Consider the following 20,879-nt stretch of genomic DNA (forward strand, 5'->3'; position numbering starts at 1 on the left):
ATCTTCTGTGTGCCTGTCCCTGTACTTCATTGCTGGTGTGCATCTGCTCTGTCCTATAAGCCAAACATTGTGCTGGGTTCTGGAAGTACAAGAATGACATCATGAAGCTCACGACTTCTCAGTTTTTCTTTATTTAAAATTTAGATAAGAGTGAGGAAAAATTACCCTACCCAGTTACTCAAGTCAGCCTTCATTTCACTTGATTTCATGTCCATCCTACCTTCCATTCAAGCTCAGAGACTCTTGTAAGTCATTCCTCTAGGCTCACAGCATATTGTCCCAGGTAGTGCCTGCAAAGACTGTCTTGCTTTGTTTCCCCTGCTTTTCCTAACACCCACGACCTCCTCTCTTCCTACCACTGCACTCCCTCTAACTCCATCCTCAAATAGGGGTGTGTCCTTGTACAATAGTACCGGCGTATGTGTTCCTAATTTTCACAAATGGCATTATGCTACAAATCTTATTCTTCCCTTATTTTCTCACCCAATGCTATGGCTTTTAAAAACACAAATGTTATTACTAATAATAAAGCTGCTGAGTGAAGTTGAAGATTTCTTTGCAAAATTGTTTTGGATTGTTGTTGTGGTTCTTAGAATAAAGCCCACCCAGGATAAACAGGACATTGTGTTTAGAAACTTGCTTTCAATTTCGAGGTATGTGTCCTCCACCTTTTTGGTTCATTCCTTGACTATGTAAAACACATCATTGAAAAGACAAAAGTAAATTACAAAGTCCACCCGGAGATATCTTCCTTCCATCCCTCCCCCTCAATCCTATTTTCTGGCTCCCATAGCCATTAAGAGTAACTGTTATTAATATTGATTTCTGGTTTTCTTTGTGGTGACCATTTTTGGCAAAAAGCGACACATCTACATATATATGTATGCATATTCTTATTTCATTTATTATATGAAATGTAGTGCACGTGTAAACAGCATTCTAGGCTTGTTTTTCTTTCACTTAACGATATATCCTGGAGTTACTTCAAATTGGTATATAGAGATCTTCTTCATTCTTTTTACAGTTGCCTGGTGCTCCACTGGGACAAAGCACGAAAGTTTCTTCCACTGGTTTCCTGTTGTTGGAAAATTAATTTGCTTCCGTTCTATTTATTTGTATAGGGTCTTCCCATGCATTTCTGGCTGCTTGCCTGTTTTGCATGTTAATACTGTGGTGAAATCTCTTCACATTGCTCTGGGGATGTCTAGTTTCTTGCTTCTTTTTGCACCATTGCTTCCCACAGATTGTATTCATTACATTTAATTTTGCTTTTTCCCCCTGGTGTCACCCATTACCATAAACCAGAATTTCTCTGGGATATATGTTTGCAGCGGGACTTGCACACATTCCATTTCACTGAGGACTGGTGGGTTGCTCCCTGAAGTGTTCGTAATCCTTTACCTTTTCACCAACACACCATAGAGTTTTCCTTTACAGATTTACTCATTTTACAGATAAGGCAACAAGTCCTAGATAGGGTCACAAAGTTTTCCAGTAAGAGTCAGGATTTGAACCCTGGGCCTTTCCGTCCATGTTAATCATTGTTGACTAATGTGATATACTTTTCTATGCAAATGAATTAATTCAGCCAATGTTTATGGAATGCTTACTGCATGGCAAGAAATGTGCTGGGCACTGGAGATAAAAAGGAGGTTATAGTCTTCCCATAGAGGGGAGATCAGTAAATAGGCAAAACAGTCAGGATTTTTTTAAAAAAAATATTTTATTTATTTATTCATGAGAGAGAGAGAGGCAGAGACACAGGCAGAGGGAGAAGCAGGCTCCACGCAGGGAGCCTGACATGGGACTCGATCCCGGGACTCCAGGATCACACCCTGGGCCAAAGGCAGGCACTAAACCACTGAGTCACCCAGGGATCCCCAACAGTCAGGATTTATAGTTCCTGTCTACAGATGTGCACATCATGTCCTGTGGATGGTCTGGGTGAAATGGACATCCAGCCTTTCTTCCTACCCTTGCCAGAGTCTGGTCAGGATGTAGGAGGCTGTGTTTCTGCTCTTTTGCCTTTTCCAGAGCCACCTGCTGGTCACGTGATCATCTAATGAGGCTCTACGGGAACGTTTCCATTGCTAGAGAGGTTGGCCAACTGGTTGGCCATAGTAAGAAGTTCATTGGAAAGTTCAATCCACATGCAATTAGAAAAAAGAAGTACATTCGTATGCGCACATCTTCCTCTGACTGTGTTCTCAGGACTATGCATTTAGGACAATTGAATTTTTCATTTTATGGTTTTGTCCAAGTTGACTCACATAATTTCCCACCTTCATGAGAAGCAACAAGATCAGACTGGAGCAGGCAGGTCTCACACTTTTTAGGGCCAGAGCTCTTTTTTTCCTGATTCCTTTCCCTCCCATGTTTTGAAAGATACTGTCTTCTGGGCTCTTTGTTAAGTAGTTATCAATTTTCTTTCCAGCTATCTATGATTCAGATTTAGAAATACTTATATTTATATAAATATTATATAATTAAATCACATTTTTAGAAATTCTTGTGATGACCCTGATAGCCAAACAGGGCGTCTATTCAGCATCTGGTAAGCTATTGGCATACCAGGACACCAGATATGGGGCACCCAGACCTTAATGACATCTAACACTTTTCTGGCTCCATATTTCTCATTCTATCTATCGATCTATCTATCTATCTATCTATCTATCTATCTATCTATCTATCTATCATCTATCTATGCTTATGTCTCAGGAATTTCTTAGATGTCACCTATGACTATTATCAAATAAATTCAGCACTTCGTTGATGAAATCTCAAACAAAATCTAAGCATGGAATCATTGTTAAAAGTTTGGGCTGTGAAGTCAGACTACCTATGTTTGAATCCCAGACATATCCTTTGCCCCTCGCTGGCTGTGTGACCTCTGCCAGGTTACTTGACTTCTCTATACCTCTGTTTAACCATCTGTGATTTGTGTCTAATATTTTTTCCCTCTTACAAGGCTGTTGTGAGGATTATAAAAGATAATAAGTGAAAAGTGCCTGGGAACATCCAATACACACTGATGTTGATGATGATATATGATGGTGATGATGATGATAGTGATGGTGACAATGACAATCCGTTTTTTAAAAATTTTTTTCGTGTTTTTGTCAATAGAAGCATAGTATACTCATTCATTGATTATGGAAGTTACATAAGTTATTGATCAGTAACTGGCCCACAGTACTCATTAATTTAATAGATATTAATTAATGAAAGATAATTCCATTGGGAGAAAATATCACTTATTTCATTTTTATCTTCCACACAGTTCTCTTTCTGTGTTTGTTTCCTATAGAGTATAGCATATTAGAAGAGTAGCTGTTAGCATAATTTAATTTATACGCAAATGTGTGTGTCTATATATATGTATATGTATGGGGTGGAGGCATGCATAAAAGTTTGTTACTGACGGTGTGTGCAGGCAAAATAGTTTGGGAACTACTGGCTCTCTGGATAAAGTCTGGCCCCTGAGCACATTCCCAATTGACATTTTTAGTCTTATTTAGTGTTTAATCTAACAAATTGCATCTAGCATTCCTTTTTTTCAATAAAGATTAACTCATTAATTAATTTTTAAAAAGATTTTATTTATTTCTTTGAGAGAGAGAGCAATGGCGGGGGGACAGAGGAAGAAGCAGACTCTCCACTGACCAGGGGGCCCAATGCAGGCCTCCATCCCAGGACTTGAGATCGTGACCTGAGCGGAAGGCAGATGCTTAACTGACTGAGCCCCCAGGGGCCCTGTGTCAAGTATTCCTATTATTTGCTTCCACATCTCTGTGCTGATACTTAAGATGTGTCTTCTTTCCTGTGATAGTTGTTTCTCACTATGTGCTTGGTTGGTTCCTACTTAGTTGGACAATGACGATGCTTTAGAAGCTTTGTTGTATTTTTTTTACCCGTGTTGCTGTTCTCATCACTATCATGTAATTTGCATTTCTAAGCTGTCCATTAAACTTTCCAAACCTCACACCATTTGTGTCTTTGAAAATTGCGGGGTGTTTGGGTTACACATTTCACTGCCAAGGTTACTCTAAGTGGAATGAACATTCATGGCTTTGGTCTAGATCAGTGATTTTCAACAGGGATGGTTTCTGCCCCAGGGGACATTTTTCAAGGTCTGGAGACATTTTGGTTGTCACCGTTCTAGGGGAGCTTCTGATATCCAGGAGGTGGAGGCCAGGGATATGCTAAACATCCAATGCACAGGAAGCCTCTATAATAAAGAATCATCTGGCCCCAAATGTTAATTGTGCCAAAGTTAAGAAATCCTGACTTAGATGTGACTAAGGAAAGAAGTCATTGGATCTACTCTGGGGCCTGGGAAGGGGTGAGACCTTTCCTTCAATGCCCCGAGGATGGCAGACCTTAGTGTGGCAGATAGTGTTTGGTCGGCAGCCAGAGGCTCCAGGATCAGAGATGCTTCACAGGCTCTATGCGACAAGGAGCTGTAGAGAGGGACCTGTGCTCCCTTTGCTTTCTATGACACAGACTTAACTTAAGCCTCCTTAGGACCTTCAGTTCAGGCCTTGTCACCAAGGTGGGATTCCTATGAGCTTTCAGATACTGAGTAGCTACTGTGTGCCAGGCATGGTTTCAAGCACTTAGAATCCATTATTAAATTAAATGATTTATTAATTGAAACCTTCAGTAAGAGGTGACATCTTAAACTGGCATCATCAAAATAAAGATAACTTATTTATTTGCATTGGAAAATCTTGTGCTTCAATTATGGCTAGATCCAGGAGTTCAGAAAATGTTATATGAAGTCCTGGTCTTATTTTCTCCATCCCTTGGATCTGCTTCTCAATCATGCTGCCTGTTGTGACAAACTGTCTTCCAGCAGCTCTGGTTTTATAATCCACCCACTTCAAAATCAGAAGATGTTCCCACTTCTTAAGAGTTTTAATGAAAGTCTCAGAATGAGAATACATTCATGTGTCTGCTTCTGAGCAACCCACCTTGGCTATGAGCGCCATTTCATGCTCAGACTGTTCAGGTCTCTGTCAAAGGCCCACCTTGGGCCTGAGGGTGAGATCAGCTCTAGCACACAGCCTGAGAGTGGGGGCGAGTGGTTTTGCAAGGAAAATCAGGAGCTTCTTTCTAGAAGAGGGGCACAAATGCTGGGAGGCAGAACAGATGCCTCACTCATTTCACAGAGGAGGAAACTGAGGTTTAGACCAACAGGTTAAATCACTTGCTTAAGTTACAGCTGGTAAGTAATGCCACCAGCCTCTGACCCAGATCTTGAACCCCAAAGTGCCCGCCCCTCTGCCTACATGTAACTGAGGCATGCCACCTTGTGTTCTCTGCTCATCACACTCTTTGACTACTCCTGACTTAGAGGTCCTTTTATTTCTAGGATGTCTGTATCTTTGTACAAATCATATTCTTCTCCCCCTACCCTTATTAATAGGGCTTCTTGGCCTATGGACCTCCTTACCCTTCACTACCGTGTTTCCCCAGGTTTTCACAGTAGCTTAGGGAGGGAAGCAGAGCTAAGATTACTGACTGTTACTGTTGTGGCAGCCACTGCACCGGGGACCTGAGTAGAGGCCCACGGATGACGGTGGCAACAGTGGCTGCCTCGTGATGGCATCACACTCTGCAAGATTAATTGTGCCCCTTTGCTATTTGTTCCTCAGAAAGCAGCACGAGGTGAGCTAGCTGTGGGTCAGATGGTGGACTCATAGGTGTCCTGACACCAGCCCTGCAATAGGTAATTTACCCACTAGCCCTAGGTAGCTCAGGGCCACGCACACTGTGAGGTCAGAGCCTGCCACGAGGTAGGAGAATGGAACAGAGGTTGCATCTGAGCAATGTGACCCTAAGAAGTAGGAGGGAAGGCAAGGGAAAGGGGCTGCCTTTCAACCTCTCCAAGCATGTTGTCACCCCTTCTGCCCTGAAGGGAGGAGTGACAGGGGTCCAGGGAGGCTGAGAGTGTTCCTAGGGGAATCCTGCAGAAATGGAAGGATACATCGGGGCTGCTTGTTGGTGCAGGGTCCCGGGTTCTGGGAGTCAGTAGGCTCTAGGGAGGCTGCCTTGCTCTGGCCCTCTGATTGTTCATGTACCTCGGATGTGTGAGGGAAGAACAGGGAAATGAGAAGAGACAGACCCTTGGGGAGGTGAGGAGAGGGGACAAGGGGGAACCCACAGGTCACTGGCACCACTAAGATCCTGTCCTTGGACCAAGCACGATGTTGTGGTGAGCTACATGGGCTTTGGAGTCCAACACGTGCATTTAAATTCTAGCTCTACCATTTACTGTGGGAGAAAAAACACACCCTGTGATGTCTTAGGTCATATTGTTGTCCTCTCGAGTGTGGTGGCAGTCAGTGCATCAACTTTGGGTGGTTAGCATGAGGATTTAAAGAGACGCTGTCTGTAAAAGGCCTAGAACACAATAGGTGGTCAATGAAGCTATGAGCAAAATCCAATATCCAGTCATGGTCTACAAGCCATGCTCAGACTGTTCAGGTCTTTGTCAAAGAGAATCCGTTAGAATCCATTATTAAATTTAATGATTTAATTGTGTTCCTACACAATTAAATTGTGTTCCTACACAATCTGGCCCTTAGTATGTCCACCATCCCATCTTTTCCCCTTTCCTAACAGTTTATTGCACATTCTGCAAGCACACCAATCTTCTTTTGGCTCTTTGAACATGCCAAGCCCCTTCCTACCTCAGGGCCTTTGCATATGCTGTTCCCTCTGCATTGGGAACTCTCCTAATGGATTTTTGGCCCCATGGCCCCTTATTACCTCCAAGGGTACATCCTCTCTTCTCCTCATTGAGGCGGACTCATAGGTGTCCTGACACCAGCCCTGCAATAGGTAACCAAGCTCAACCAAGCTCTTCTCTAGCACATCACCTTGTTTTATCTCTTCTCTAGGGTTTATCATCATCTGGAATTTTCTAAAAGCTCGTTATGGCCTCTTTCATGAGCATGGGAATTCCACTAGGGCAGAATGCTCCTCTGTGCCACTCAAGCTGCAGCTCTTGTGGTGCTGAGCACAGCATCGGTGCTCAATCAAATCTACAGAAGAGGATGCTGCTGCTGAAAATGGCAGTGACATTGGTGGTGGTGAAGAGGGCTCATTAACCGCCTCCTTCCTTCCCAGGCTCAGAGGTTTTTTTTTCCTTTCTGACCCATCTCAGCTTCAGAACCTCTCCCTGGATCTTGCAGGCATCTTGAGGATAACAGGGAGTGCCGGCCCATAGGGTGCCTCCTTCCGCTCAGCCCTTGGAAGGAAGGCAGGGCCTGGGAGATGATGACGTGAAGCAGTGGCATTTGCTTGGCCTGAGGCCTGAGACTCAGGAGTGAATTTGTAGAATGCTCTCCAGTTATTACTACTTGTTATTGAACATTTACGTATCTTTCCACATTGGCCAGGGTCATTGACAATGCCTTTTATCGAATTTGCAAAGAGCCTTACAAATGTTTTTTATTGGCTATTACTAACCTGGCAGGGGTTTACCTGCATCAGGAGATGGAACATTTGCGTTCTGTGGGACTGGAATGCTTTTCATTCTCAGAGGTTTGGGTTCATCTCTTCCGCTGGTTGTAGAAACATCAACAAACAGAATGTCAAGGGCAATGTTGGACCTTTCCCCCGGGTTAGGGGTACAGAGCGTCTGATACGGGGCATAACCATTCAGAATCAACCAAATGGGCTCTGCAGGGTCCCAGCTTCGGTGGCCTCATTGGCATCCCCACGGGGTCATCGCTTATGCTCTCAGCACATATTGTCACCACCCGTGGTGTAGCCTCTGTCACCTGGCTTTGCTGTGAGGTTTTTGAGGGCAGGGGCTACATCTGAATCATCTTGGGTCTCTTTAACACAGGACCTGGTGTGTAGGTCCTTCATAAATATTTCATAAATATTTCTAATGCATATGTAGAATAAACATAAGTGAGTTAACACTTGAAGCCTTGCTAGTGTAGACACACACACCACACACAAGGGAAGCAATCAGCAACAGTCAGGTCACCTACTGGCAGAGGATACTTAGCGTGTCCTTCTATTTGTGGGCTGTGGTCCAGGAGCCCTTCTGCTTTGAACTTGCAGCCTCCCTCTGCGGCCTCCCTCCAGCCCGAGAATGGGAAGAAGAGTTAAGCTCTGCTGATGGCAAACTTGCAGGTCTCTCTCCCTGCACCAAACCCCAAGCTCAGGTCACTGGGATGGAAATGTTCTTTCGTTAACTGGCTGTTGATCAACTCCTTGTATATCACTGTGTTGCAATATAATTTTAGGAATGTCGAAAGACACGATATTTCTAAAATAATAAAAATATTCTCCCAAATGAATTATACAAGTAACACGTGCTTCTTGTAGAACAGTCAATAAATATAAAGCAAAAGAAGAAAATAGAAAGCACCTGTAAGCCCACCATCCCGAATGAGTAGCTGTTATCTAGTATATATATATATATTCTCCCTGACATCCTATATATAATTTATACAAGTGATCTTTGATTCCAAATATGGAATCAAGCTGTACTACTAATTATAATCGCTAATATTTACAGAGGACCTTCCACATGCAGGCATTATTCTAATGTCTTTGTATGTTCGAGCTTGCTCAATCCTCAAATCTATGAGGGAGGTATGAATATGATCATCCCCAATTTAGGGATGGGGAGACTGAGTCACAGAAAAGTTAATAAGGTGGCCCATAAGGGATGGAGCCAGCATTTGAATCTTGCCAGCTTGACCCCAGAATATTTTCATTTAACAAGAGATGGGAATATCTTGCCATATTCATATTTTGTTCATAGCTATGGCTACAAAGTTTTCTACTGTGCTGCAGTTCATTTAACCCAAGGGGTAGACAGGTTTCAACTTGTGCCAAATTAAACAAAATGGAGGGAAAAGAAGCTCACAATCTGTTTCATTGCAAAATTTGAAAATGAGCTCAGATGTCCTGGTGTTAGATTGCCAGGGCTGCCCTAACAAGATAACACCCAGAGAATGGCTTAGACAATGACGTTGGCTGTCTCCCTGTCCTGGAGGCCACACATCCAAAATCAAGGTGTCAGCAGGGCTGGCCCTTCAGAGGGCCATGAGGGAAGGACCAACCCCAGACTCTCCCTGGCTTGTGGATGGCCACCTTCTCCCTGTGTCTCTTCCTATCATCATCCCTCTCCTGTGTCCATCTCTGGACCTCCCTTTTTATAAGGACTTCAGTTATATTGAGTCCACCCTGATGATCTCATTTTACCTTGATTGCCTCTGTAAAGACTATTTCAATCCATAACAGTTCCCGATCACCACCATAAGGACATTAGTCCAGATAATTTTTTTAAAAGTTTATTTACTTGTCTGTTTGCTGCTTTCAGAGGCAGGATTTAGTGATTCATCAGTTGCATATAACACCTGGTGCTCATTCAATCTCCTGCCCTCCCTAACGCCCATCACCCAGCTATCCCTTGCCCCCACCTCCACTCCAGCAATCCTGTTTGTTTTCAAATCATTTCTTTTTTATTTTTCTTGATGAAACTAGTGATGTGTTACAATTATAACCTGCTGTGCCAAAAAATTATGAAATATACTAAGGACATAGAAAATCAGCTGATACTTCATAAATTCATATACAGCGGGATTTCTAGGTCAAGGAATAAGAATATTTTTAAGACCTTTGATATTCGTTGCAAAATTTCCACTCAAAAGACTGACCCATATGGTCTTAGCTGAGGCAACAGTATTCTTCTAGGACCAGGGTTCTGTTTTATTATCTTTGTTTCCTAGGCCATGCCTGGCACCTATTAGATATGTGATACATATTTCAGTGTAAAACACAGTTATACTATTGTGTTTCATTAGGTGTATAAATAGGTATATATTGCACGGGACACTCATGCTGAACAATCGTTCATTTGTCTGAAACCCAAGTTTAACCAAGTATCCTGTGTTTTTATGTGTTAAATTTGGCAAGCCTATTCATTTGTACAGAGGAAATAACAGCAACCCCCTTTCTCATAATCGTGATATGATCACCATGATTACTCATGGCATTCACCAGCCCAGTGGCTGGCATGGAGTGGGACCTCTATAAAAGTTAACTGAAATAGCAATTCATATCTTTCAACACTTGCCATTGCAGGCAGTCATCACTTATTTGAGCACCTACAAAGTCTTGGGCATCTTATAGACATTACTTCTAATCTTCACAACCAAGGTCAGTATCATGATTTAGAGCTAAGGGAACTAAGACTTTAGAGGCTTGTGAATTTATCATCCCAGATCATGTGGCAATGTGAGTTGAATCCAGGCTGCGTGGTTGCTAAGCTCTGCTCCAGGCTGCCTTGAAACTGCCGAGGGGACCGGAGGCAGGTGCAATCCTGGTGGTAGTCATCCTTTTGTTCAACACATATTTACTGAGCTGCTACTCTGTGTTCTGGCAGAGAATACAATAGAGAACAAAGCAAAATTCCTGTACCTTTGATGTTTTCATTTTAATCAGAAAGAGACAATAAATAAGCAAATACATTACATAGTTTTGAATATTGCAAAATGAAATAAAGAAAATCAAAGTCAAAGAACTATAGGGGGAGGCTGGGCTCTTGTGGGGCAGAGGAGGGGATCTCTGAGTGAGGGTGATGATGGGAAGAATCAGCCAGCGAGAGGCTAACAAACAGCAGTGCAAAGGTTCTGAGGCCGGAAAAAGATTGGAAGGTGTGGGTTTTGGTGTTCATAAAACAGAAAGAGGCTGGGCATGGCAGGTGAGGGAAAAACTGTGGGAGATGAGGTTGGAGATGTCGGCAGGTCCAGACTGTGAGGGACTCTGTAAGCATGGAGGCCAGAGCCCAGTAGGCATGGTCCTCCTCACCTTCCTGGCCACACAGCTAGACTACATTTCCCAGCCTTCCTTGCAGTCAGATGTGGTCATGTGACTGAGTTCTAGCCAATGGCACCTCCAGTGGCCCAGGGCTTGCTGCTCTTTCTCCAGCATGGTGACCTTAGAAGTTAGAGAAGGTGGAGCCATAGTTGGCAGGAGCCTGAACCTTTGAATCACTATTTGGGTGTCAGCTGCCCATTTCTCAGGATCCTCGTTAGGACTTCAGGTGCTATCTTAGGCTGTCTGGGATGCTACAATGAAGACCTTTCTGTGTGGCTTTGTAACAAAGACTTTTATTTCTCAGTGTCCTGGAGGCTGGGAAGTCCAAGGTCAAGTGCTAGCTGTCTTGCAGACAGCCGCCTTCTTGCTGGATCCTCTTGTGGCAGAGAGAGAGCTCTAGTCTCTTTTTCTTAGAAGTAACCTATCCCATAATGAGGGTTCCATCCTCATGACCTCATCCTAATTACCTTCCAACATTGCACTGGTGATTATAGCTTCAACATATGACTTTGGGGGGTACACAAACATTCAGTCCAAAGCATATATGCAAGAAGTAAACTTCTATTGGGTTTGGCCACTGAGATTTGGAGATGGGCCATGTCAATAGCTACACACCCAGGTAGCGATCATTTTTTCCCCCTTTGAAGGCATGGGATCCCAGGAGAAGATTTTTAGCAGGAGCACAAGACCACTTGATTTAAATTGTGGCTGATTTACTGTTTCGGACAGAGTAGTCTGTTAGCTGACTCCGTGAGGGTGAGGTTAATTAAAGGAGTGAGAATGTCCTTTGTCAGTGCATGTGTGAATCTCATTCTATTTTTGTAACCAGGAGGCTATTTGGCCACTTCCAGAGACATCACTGGGCAGACAGTGGGCAACGCTGTGCAAACCATCTATCTTACTGGGCAAATGTTTGGTCCCAAGCATCCAGCTTCCTGGTGGTCAGTCCTACTGGCTCCTTCAGACAGAAAGCGTAGCTCCACCTCACGGGCTTTGCAGCCCATTGCTTTCTTCTCCCACTTCACCTCAATGAACAGTGTCTTGTCTCCCCAGTTTCTGAGACCCCCAAACTTAGGAGTTGCTCAAATGTCTTGATGGCTGACAATGCCCCGATGATGTGACCAGTTTGTTGTTGTTGTTGTGAAGGTTTTTCTTACTTATTAGAGAAAGAGCATGAGCGAGAGAGAGAGGGTACATGTGCACAGAGGCCGGGGGAGGGGCTGCAGGAGGAAGGAGCAGCAGACTCCCTGCTGAGCTGGGATTCCCAATTCAGGGCTCAGTCTCAGGACCCTGGGATCATGACTTAAGCCAAAGGCAGATGCTTAACCAGCTGAGCCACTCAGGCACCCCTGGACCACTTTCTACTCTTGCCCTTTCCCACTTTGCCTCGGGGCCCTCTGTCCTCTGTCACCCAGTGCCAGTCACACTGGTCTTCTTTCTGTTCCTCAGACCAAAAGCCAGCCTGTCATGGCTTTGGGGTCTTGGCACAACCTTTCCTTCTGCCTGGGGTACTCTTGCTCCAAGCCCTTTGCACAGCTACCTCTCCTCCTCCTTCAGGTTAAGGGATCGCTCCAAATATCATTCCTCAGAGAAGATGTCATGCCTGCCCCAGTAAGGTTGCCCTCTCATGGCCCTCAAGTCACACTCTTATCTTCACATTTCACCACCTTCTTGACACTCATTGGTGTCTAAGGCAGAGCCCTGGAAACAGGCCATGGTAACTGGTGACTGAATAGAAGGCAGCGTTTAGGGAACTGTGGTGGGAGCTCTCGTCAGACCCTGGTGCCTAAGGCAGGTTGGGGTGGGGAGCCTGTGTGGGAGGGGCCGGAACAGAGTCAGGCTGTAAGCTGTCCCAGCTTCCACACTGTCCAGGGAGTGGGGGAGGCTGAGATGCACCCAGACCGTCCGAGGGACTACGGGATGTCATTGCTGGAGCAGCAGAAAAAGAATGTCTCATGCTACCTGGTGGCTAGGAGGGGATATCGGTGAGCACACATGAGCTGCCCCTACCCCCCCACTGAGGACTTTCATAACTCTCTTAGAGGGGCTTTTGATGGTAGTTGGAGCTTCCCCAACTGTGTGGGGGTAGAGCCAGAGAAACTCTGTTCTTGGTACTAGGAAGGGGAGAAAATTGTGGCTGAAATTACATCCCTTCTTGTTTAAGGGAGCTGGATCTGGTTAACTGGACTAAGGCAGCAAGAGCTGTAGAGAATGCTGATTGCACTCAGTTCTCCACGGTGGGGAAAGGCCGACCTCACAGGACATTCCTGTGGGCCTGTTATAAAGGGTCATCCTTGCCAGTGAGGGACTTTTGGTCTTATCGGTCTTCTGGCTGCGTCAGTCCAGGAACATTTGGGGTGGGGAGGTGTTGGGTATGTGCTGTGCTGTGGGGAGGAATCTATTCCAGCCAAGTAGGAGCTGGATGCTTTGAGCTAGACAGCCTTTTAGGAGAAACTACTTCTCCTATCCTCATGCTTCTATGAGGAAATTTTACCCCACTTTCCAGGTGGTGAAAAGTAGTAGGAAATAATGCATTTCCTCCCTTTTGTTCACTGAATCTTCCCCCAAGGGAGGAAGAAGGCATAATCTGATTAGCCGAACCAGGAGAAGGAATTGAGTATGTATGCTCACCTTTCCTTTCTCATTTTATGATGGCCTGTCTGTAGGATAGAAGCTATCTCCCAGAGCCCCTTGTACAGCTGCTCCGGTTGTGCACTGCAAAACTCCATGGGGTCTCATTTGTATAAAAGGAGCAAATGGCACCTCCTAGTTGAGCAGGGTACCCTGCATTCTCTTCCAATTCCAGTCCTCAATGGTCAGGTCCCAGAGGCAGATTTGGAAGTCCATTTTTCACTGTCCCAGTATAGGACTCTGTGGTAGGCAGGATACTGACTTCACACTCCCAGAGATATACACACATCCCAATTCCAGAAGCTCTGAATATATTACCTTACATGGCAAACGGAACTTTGCAGATATGATTAAGCTAAGGATTTTGAGACAAGAAGCTCACCCTGGATTCTCTGGGCAGGCCCAGTGGAATTGTGGCATCCATATAAGAGGGAAAGTGATGTGATAAGGAAAGACAGAGACGAGAACGCGTGATGCTGCTAGCTGCGAGACGGTGGAAGGGTCCAGGGGCCAAGGAATGAGGATTCTCCCCTGGAGCTTCCAGAAGGGATGCAGCCCTGTGGCACCCTGCTTTTAGCCTAGTGAAATAAATATGTGTTGAGTTTCCAACAACCAGGACTATAAGGTAATACAGATGTGTTGCTTTAAGTCACTACAGTTTGGTACTTTATGACAGCAGTGACAGGAAACAAATATAGACTCAGTTGGTATTAGGCTGTGATTCCCCTTCTTGCTGCCAGGGTCCCTGGCTCTTCTCCCGGCAGGTGTGCTCCAAGCTCTAGAGCTCTGTAGTCCCAAACAGTAACCAGTAGCCATATGTGGCACTGAGAATTGAAATCAGGCACAAATTTAAAATTTACTTCCTCAGTTGTGCTAGCCACCCTTCAATGGCTCAACAGCCACAGGTGGCTTGTAGTTGCCTCATGGGCACAGCAGATATTCTCTTCATCACCAAAAGTTCTACTGGATGGCACTGGCATGAGCTTTGGGAAAGGTGATGGAAACCAGTTCGCCGGGGGTATCAGCCGTGTTGTCCATTCAGGCAACTCACTAATAGAGCCGCTGGTCTACCTCCCACCAGACTCCTGCATCTGTATCTCTAGGTGTATTTAGCCCCGGGGGCAGCGGGGCCCAGGTGAGATTGATCCTGTTAAGTCCCACGGCAACCAGCAAGGACAGCGGTGTAGTAGAATGAAGCCTGACCCCTCATTCCCTTCCCCAGGCGGCCCAATTCTCTCCTCTAGACTTCTAAGTATCTTGATAGCCTCAAGGTCAGTTTTGTATTGAGGCTAACCTCTCTGCACCATGTAAATCCAGACCCAACGTCCAGCTCCTTCCTTGATTTCAGTGCAAACAATCTCCCCACACCAGGTGTTTGAGAGGCAGTCTAAAGCAGTGGTTAAGGGAGCAGACGCTGATGTCAGACTGGCCAGGCTTTGGGAACTTACCTGACTTCTCTGCGCCATAGCTTCCTCATCTGGAAAATTGGGATTATGAGTCATCGTGCGGGGCTGAATGGGTTAATCTGTGGAAATTTTTAAGAGTTGCTGGCACCTAGTAAGCCCATAAAAGGGCGTAGCTAATATTCATAGGTATTTTGGGCTTTACTGACAATATCAGGTTCACAGAGAGAAAGGAGATTGTATGCCCTGCTGTAAATAATTCAAACACGCAATTGTCCATTCCTCGTCTTTAGCATCTGCTTAGCTGCTGCCGCTGCTGGTTCTGATTAGCCCTCACTGACCGTAGTACCTGTCTCCTGGTCTTTGCCTCTTCTTTTCTTCCTTTTCTTTGGCTGAAGTGGGGGTTTTGACAGGATGTAGCAGGGTAGAGAGTTTTATAATACAAGTCTCTGGCTGCTATTTTACAAGGAGGGCTTTTTTTTTTCAGTCCAAATTTATTACAGTTCATGTTTTATGCCAGGAGCGTTTGAGGCTAAAATCACTGTTATCTATTTCAGAGGAAGTGGGAGATGGGTGCTTCCAGACACAGTCTGTGAGCAATCGGCTGCGGCTGTGAGTCAGGAATTCCTGGTGCCCTTTCTGCAGGGTCTAGCCTGGGGGCTGTGCTGAGCTGGCTTAAGGTTGATTCCGGGGTGTTGTCTAAGCCCAGTGCCAGCATCATTCTGAGAGAGAAAACAAAAGGACCTTGAGTGGGGAACATGGGGGAACTCTGAGTCAAAAAGATCCAGGTCCTCCCCTGGACCCTCTCCCCACCCGCCCGTTCGGTGACCTTGAGTAAGTTAGTTCACCTCTCTGGGCCTCTGTTTCCTTACATGCAAATCAGTAACAATAGTTATATTATGAGGCTGCTGCTGTGGATCCTCTTGCTGGTGTATTTAAAAGGCAACAGTGCATTTAAAAAGCCTGGTATACAGAAGGTGCTCAATAAACAGTGGTTATAATTTCTCTTATTCAGTGCTCATAACATTATTATGAGGTGATGCTGTTGCCTGATTTTGACTGAGCCAATTGCCACAGGTGACAAAGCTCAGCTACATGAGAGCCAGGACAACAGCCTGCCTGATTCCAAATGTTAGGATTTTCTTTGTCTCTTACCTATGACACGAAGGAAACTCATGAATCCCTTCTCTTTGTAAAAACTGAACAATTCAGAAGCTTATAGGCTAGAAAGTGAAGTTCATCCCTCACCCACTGACCCCATCGTCCTCCTCAGAGATAACCACCACAAGCAGTTCATTACAGATGGGTTTAGTTCGTTTCCCATGAAGTCTTATAATAAGTTGCACGTGCATTTTTTCAACACGAATGGGATCCATCTGTCTATGTGGCCAGTTCTGGACCCTTAGCTCCGTGTCTTAGAAATTTTTACCAAAACTCCATGTCCAGCTTTGCATCTTTTTTGGTAACCACTATTTAAGATTCCATACATAGAATGGCTGTATAGTAAATGGTGTAATCACCTTTATTAATGATTTTTCTGTTGAAAGCACTTTGGATTGTTGGTAGCATTTCACATTTGAACTTTCACTTGGGGTCCATTTGATAAAACTTTCAATACTGATTGAGCATTGAACATCTGTCAGTGTTCTGCAGCTCTGAATTTTGCATCTTGCTTAGGAAGACCTCCTCGTCTCAAGCTTGTAAGAACATTCTCGCAGGTTCTCTCCTACTCTACTAAAACCTCATCGCGCTAGAAGTGGGGCCTGAAGTATTATCATTCAAAATGTGGGCTCAGTGTTATTGCGCTGAAGGGCAGAACTTGTTGGAAACGTTATCTGAATTCATTTGCTATAGGACATACTCTGCAGTTTGGGTTTTTTTTTTTTTTTTTAAGTTTTATTTTAAATTCCAGTTAGTGAACATACAGTTTCAGGTGTACAAAATAGTGATTCAACACCTCCATATGTCACGCGGCTCATCACAAGTGCCTTCCTGAATCCCATCACCTGTTTCACCCATCCCCCCCCCCAGCCACCTCCTCCCTGGGGACCATCAGTTCATTCTCTACAGTTAAGAGAAGGTTTCTTGGTTTGGGTTTTTATGTTGAAGCTTCATACATCTGGGATCTATTGTTTTGAATGATGTTGAGCAGGATCTAATTTTATTTTTCCCCTTGTGAACTGAAGGGTTGTGTCAGTGCCACATATTGGATGGTTTTTCCTTTCGTCTTTCTGATTTAAACTGTCACCTTTATCATTACAATTTGTCCCTCTATGTGAGTCTGTCTCTGGAATCTCCTGTTCCATTAATATATTTATAGGCTCGATCATGTTCATCCATCTATTTTGCTCTATTTCTCTGTAGTTGAGCCAATACTACATTGGCAAAGAATGCATATTCAAATAATACAATAAATATTTTTGAATGTTAATAGAGTGAATTACAATAATAGATGTCTTCATGATTCTTGTATTTCTGAGGTTAGAATGCTGGGTCTGATCCATTAATATTCATTAGGAATTTATGATCTATTTTGATGAATATGGACTATGGTTTTTTATTTGTGTGCTCTCCTTGTTTAGCTTTTGGCACAAGTGAATCCATAGTCTTTCCTACCTCCTCTCGGTTGCATTTCCACATATGTTAGTGACAGATTTTATTCTGGCTGTCATGACAGATCTGCATCTTTGCAGCATCAGTGAGAGGTTGTAAGTAAGAAAAACTCAGATCTTCATCCTGGATGAAATCACTGGAATCTGGGGGGGGGTGTCAGAAAGGCATTTATAGGCTCAGTGACTCTGCTCAATGGAAGAACACTGGCATTGGTTTTATGAACTTGACTAAAAAATATGCCAGGGTTCTAAACTCTAGCAGAGGTGTCTTTCTGTTACATGTTTTCATGGATGTTTGCATGTGTGCTTGTGATGAGCCTCTATGCATGAGCGTATGGCGTATTATGTATATGCGTGCCAACACGTGAGCGAGGCTATGCCCACATGTAGATGCATATGTGTAAGAATGTGTGTTGAAGAAATTTTTGCCTCTATCCAGGCTGGTTAGGCAGGATGCCACAGGATTGCTTAAGTCTTTCTTCATGGGTTTTGTGGGTAGATGGACCGGTAGGCCAAGATGAGGTTCAGCTGGGAGAAGCTGAGGAAGGGAAAGTGAGGCATGGGACTGACAGCATGGCTTTGAGAAAGCGATGTGATCTCACTTAACCTGTCCTGTTCCCCGCTCCTGTCCTCAAACTTGGTGGGAGCTGACGTCTGTGAAAGCCCCTCACAGGTCACAAGGGAAGGAAATGCCATCAAGCTCTGGATTCTTGTTTCCCAGATGTGCTGTCTGTCCCCAGCAAGGCTGGACGGTGACGTGGTAGCCCAGGAGCAGGTCTGTTTTGTATGTACTGGGCTGTCAAATAAACACGTAGGAATGTGCTTTCCCCCAGAAGCTGGTGGCCTGGTCACATGTCACAGGGCTTGGATGATCTTCAGATGCAAGCTGACTTCACTTCTCTGTGTCCTGTGGCTGGAGATGCTGGATCCTCCTCTCCTCCACTCCCCATGGCACACAGACAAGCCAAGGCAGACAAACTGCATCTCTCTCTAGAGCAAACACTGGACATGTGGTGCCTGCTTTGGAAGCCATCTGTGGGTGACAGGAGAACTTCAGCTGCTCCCTCTTGCTGACCCTGCTCGGCTGGCAGACTCCACAAACTTTCCCTTCGACAACTGGATTTGCAGGTTTACAGTTGCCTGGATCAGGCTTCAGCAGAGGGGCCTCCACTCTGCTTCCCCACTTTAGCTGCTGTGGTGTGGGCAGCAGGCCTTGCATAGGTCTGTGGGTGTGATACCACCCGCACCACTTGTCAGCTGAGGACTGGGAAGCTGGAAGATGAGGCTGCAAGGGAGTCTCACCACAGTTGACTATGCAGTAAGGAGAGAAATTTGCCACCCCATAGTGACCCCCTGACCAAATCGTGCCAAAACTTTCCAGTCAGGTTGGGTATCATGGTAAATGTATTAAGACTCTTTTTGATAGAAGTGACAGAAACAACAACAACCACCACAAACCAAACCAACCAAGTCAAATTACCTCAAAAGGAACACAAAACTTGTTGGCTTATGATTGGGAAGTCCATGTAGGTTTTAGGCATAGCTGGATCCAGGCCTCAGCATCTTCAGAGATAACTCTATTTTTTCATCTCTTTGCTCTTTTCCCTCCCTCTCTGCATTGTTTTTGTTTTCTTCCCCTAAGATAGGTTAACTCCGTATGATGGGCAAAGGTGACCACTAGAAACCATGACTTCACATCCCCTCAAGAACTCCTGTAACAGGAAGCGATCTTCCTAGATTGTTTTAGCTGAAAAGTCTCAGTGAAGACTAGCCCACATGGCTCGGGTCATGTGCCCACCTCTCACACAGTCACTGTGACTGGAGAGGTAAAGTGTTTTGATTGGTCATCCCGGAGCTGGAGTGGGGGATTGGCAGTCCCCGGAGAGCACCTGGACCGGGGAGGAGTGTATCCACAACTGGAAGAGATCCTCAACAATCAAGATTTGTGTTCAAATCTTGAAATCAGAACAAATGGTGGCCCAGTTTAGGGAAGACAGGTGCCTTCACTTAAGTTGCTTTCTGAGCCTTGGTGGGTGACATTTGCCTTTACTCTGCAGCCACCTCAGAGTAGAAGAGAGAGATGAGATTATCGTACTGCTGATGTTCAGTGTGCTGATTTCTCCCTCCACCTCACATTTCCAAGGATCCTTGCAAGAAGGCCATCACTTCTTATATATAGTTATATATGCTTGTCTATTTCCTTCTTGCGACTCTGAGAATGAAATCTGGGAGGACCTGCCTAAAGTGTCCCTGCATGGTACTTTCCTTCTGGTCTGATCACATATGCACAGAGAAAGTGCCGTGTTGGCTGCAAATGTTTGAGAGGACATACAGGGTCTCCTGGCCAGTAATTGTATCTAAGGAGAGGACTGATGTGGAAGTGTATTAGTTTGCTCAGGCCGTCGGAACAAAATACCACAGACTGAGTGGCTTAACAGCAGACATTTATTTTCTTACAGTTCTGAAGACTGAAGTCTTAGATCAAAGTCTGGCAGGAGCTGCTTCTGATGAGGGCCCTCTTCCTGGCTTTCAGATGACCGGCTCCTTCTTCCTCACGTGGTAGAGAACTCTCTGGTGTCTCTTCTCATAAGGGTGCTAATCACATTGGATCAGGAGACCCACCCTTATGACCTCATTGAACCTTAATTACCTTCATAAAAGTCCTACTCCAAAGATATAGTCACATCGGTGGCCAGAGCTTCAATGTATGAATTTTGGCGGGGCCCGGGGCTGGGGAATAACATTCCTTCTGTAACAGGGAGGGACAGTAGATTCATTCTTAATCCCAGAGAATCTCAGTCTCCTATGATTATGTGTCAGAAATGAGGCTAAGTGACTTATATGAATTATCTTAATTGGCTTTTTCCTCTCCTATGAAACAGATATTTTCCTTTTGTAAAAGACTTTATTAATTTGAGAGAGGGAAAGAGAGAGCGCATAAGCAGGGGGAGGAGCAGAGGGAGAGGGAGAAGCAGATTCCCTGCTGAGCAGGGATCCTGACTTGGGGCTCAATCTCTGAACTTTGGGATCAGGACCTGAGCTGAAGGCAGACACTTAACCCACTGCACCCCCGAGGTGCCCCGAAACAGATATTTTCCTTACCTCAATTTTCTATAAGGCACTCAATGTCAAAGGCAGTTAAGTAAGGTATGTAAGGTCACAGAGCTCCAAGAGGCAGAGCCAGAACCAGAACCCAAATCTGTTGAATTTAATCTTAGCCATGATGCTTCCAGACACTGACCACCTGCCTGGTGAGGGTCTGAACTGCAGTTCTCCTGAATGTCCAGGTGTACATTCTTCGATGGGCTTCAATGTCTGCCTATTTCACAAAGCACCTAGTTTTTAAATACACAGTTCCTACGGATCACAGAGAGAACTA

Source organism: Canis lupus, chromosome 10, assembly GCF_011100685.1.
Source record: "Canis lupus familiaris isolate Mischka breed German Shepherd chromosome 10, alternate assembly UU_Cfam_GSD_1.0, whole genome shotgun sequence".
Classification (NCBI taxonomy): Eukaryota; Metazoa; Chordata; class Mammalia; order Carnivora; family Canidae; genus Canis; species Canis lupus.